The following is a 2,737-nucleotide window of genomic DNA, read 5'->3' on the forward strand; positions in this document are numbered from 1 at the left end:
TCTTGTCCACCTTGTATTGACTCTTAGGAACTCTCTCCAACCACGCCATGTTGTTTCCCTCCAACCATGTTTTGATGATGTCCTCCTAATGCCTCCTCTTGTCTCCCTCCAACCAACTTTGCATAGTATTGTGCCACCTTCTGCCACCTGCTGGTATTTCCCGCCAACTAACTTCCCTTGCAACTGCCTGATATCACACCCATCCCAACTCATGGTATCCTCTGCCAACCACATCCTGATCTGTCTCCACTGCCCCGTGTAGGAGTATGATTCTAATTTCAACATTATGACTCTACATTTCAACAGTTAGACTCATCAATTCAGCATGCACATTTTAGCAAGGGTTTGAAAGTCAACTGGGGCCCATGGTGTGAAACTCATTGCTGGACTTTGCACTTTGCTTCAGGATATTTCAATTAACTCAACTGCACTAAATATAATACTAACCTAAATATAAGATACTAATTACCCCAAACCTATTAACATGTAACAGATTCACATGATAACATTTAGTGCAAATTAGCTCATGAAATAAGCGAGAAGCAAACGGAGAAAAATGCATAATGATCTGAAAATGGGAAGAACAATAGACTTTATACGTGCAGCCTGGATTCGCGCTGGGTGGTAAGCTGAAAAATGTGAAGGTCTGTTCTTCTAAAACATAGCTTTGTTTTGGAGCAGGAAGCCCACGAGAAAAATGAAACATGTTTCTCTTCAGCAATGCATTGAACACAATAAGGAAGACACAGAGAAAGGTTGTGTGATGTGGGTGGGTTTAGACAAGGGGAGATGCTTGTGATTGACAGCGGGTATCTTAGAAAAGGGTTTTAAGGAACAGGAGAGGGGGCATTCATCTTATGGCACTGGCTGACATAGGAGCTGGGCTGGCTGGGAAGACTGAATCTGGTGCTTGCAAGCTTACTGTCTGCTGGACTTGACAATGGTCTCTCCTGGGTTGACAATGTTTTGAAAAACTAGAGTCTCTAGAATCCTTATCTGGGTGTTCTTGTACAAGGCAGGCAGAAAGGCTGAGGGAGATTTCCCCTCCCCCCCAAGCTGAGTCAGGAATACAGTCAGCAGATTTAGGTAAATATGAGGTTAAGTGAGGTGCTGGTGTTGTGAGAGATACTAGGTGCCCAGATTAAGCAGTTCACTTCATTTTAGGTGCTGTATTAGAGATTCTAATTTCAATGTGCAGGTACAACTGTGTTTGTATTTATCAAAGTTTTGCTGTTTTTTTTTTTAAAGTGTATTTTTCTTGCCAAGTTTCATGAAGCCATGGACAATTGGCAGGGCTTTGCACAGATATAGTGCTGAAAGTTACTGCAAGAAGGAATGCACTTGCACTGTGAAGTACAATGTGGGCATAAATGTCACTCTGTGTAACTTGCATAATTCTATTTTACAAATTAAAAAAGTAATCTAATCTCAATTTATTTATTCTGCATTCAGTCCCTTTTATTTGACATGCTTAGAGAGATGCTGTCATGACTTCAGTCGGGCGGCGTTTCTTTTCTCTATGGAGACGCCATTAACTGTTCCACCACGTCTGACGGTCGTCTGAGAGCACCGCTCTAGTGTTTTTCCAAGATGGCCGCCGGCGTTTCTTACGGCCGGCTCACTGTGGCGTTCCTCGCGTTGCAACTTCACTGTGTTCTCCCGACTCGAAGGTAACGCTTGGTGTATCCCTCCTACGTGTGTTCCCTCCTGTGATGCTTCCCGTGTCCCGTCCTCCTTTTGTTTCTCTTTGGCTGTTCGCTCCGGTACAGCTCGTACTGGTCTCTCTCTCCCTCTCTCTCCGTTCCCTCTCCTCTCTGCCCTTCAGCTTGTCTTCCCTCGCCCATGCTTCTACACTCATATAAGCCTGGGCGCTAGTTGTTCCATACTTCCTGGAGCTATTTGTGAGCCATTCGGGCTACTACAGGTGCACTTACCACAGCTGTTATCCGATCCCTTCTATTGTACTGTTCTACGCTGAAGGATCGTTCGCCTGGACTTCTCATTGCCACTGACTCTTTCATCAGAACAATTGCTGCAGGGTTTTTTCTGCCCTTTTGGGCTTTTTCCCTGTTCAGGTGCCGGCTCCCGGGAGTCCCCGCTGTTCGTGTTCCTAGTTACCCGACAGTGTGGCATCCCAGGGAGCTCGCCCCTACTTACGGCAAAAGAAGGAAGCAAGGAAGACTGATAAAGCACAGACCCGAAGACGTCCTGGAAGAAGGCCGGAACTACAGGAAAGGTCCACAGTCGATTCAGGTGAGGAGGAAGGAGGGGATGGTTCAACCAACCCTGATATTCACGACAGATGCAGATATGCGGTAAGAAATATCTCAAAGCAAAGTAGCCGCAGTGAGCTGTTTATTTAGAGAGATTGAATGAATATGCAATATTTTAATTGCATGCTTTACATTTGTTGAAACTCAGCCAAAAGGGCATAGTGTCGTATTGTACATAAGGTACCAGAGGAGGGCATGACCCATCTATTCTAGTCCAGTATTTGTTGTTGTTAGTGATTCTGGTGAAGATAATTATTAGACAGTATTCTGAAATCAGTCTCACCACTATAAAAAATACCCCAACATGTTTACCTGGACTTTCGAGGAGACTATAAACTATATCTTTTGATTGCAATTTTCCTCATGCTTTACGTAATATATAGGGACTGAAATTATTTTACAATATTTGAATAAAGAAAGAAAGATAGTCGTATTTGCATTCTACTTTGAAAGTATGCATAACA

Source organism: Ambystoma mexicanum, chromosome 1p (genome assembly GCF_040938575.1).
Source record: "Ambystoma mexicanum isolate Mex_15411 chromosome 1p, UKY_AmexF1_1, whole genome shotgun sequence".
Taxonomy (NCBI): Eukaryota; Metazoa; Chordata; class Amphibia; order Caudata; family Ambystomatidae; genus Ambystoma; species Ambystoma mexicanum.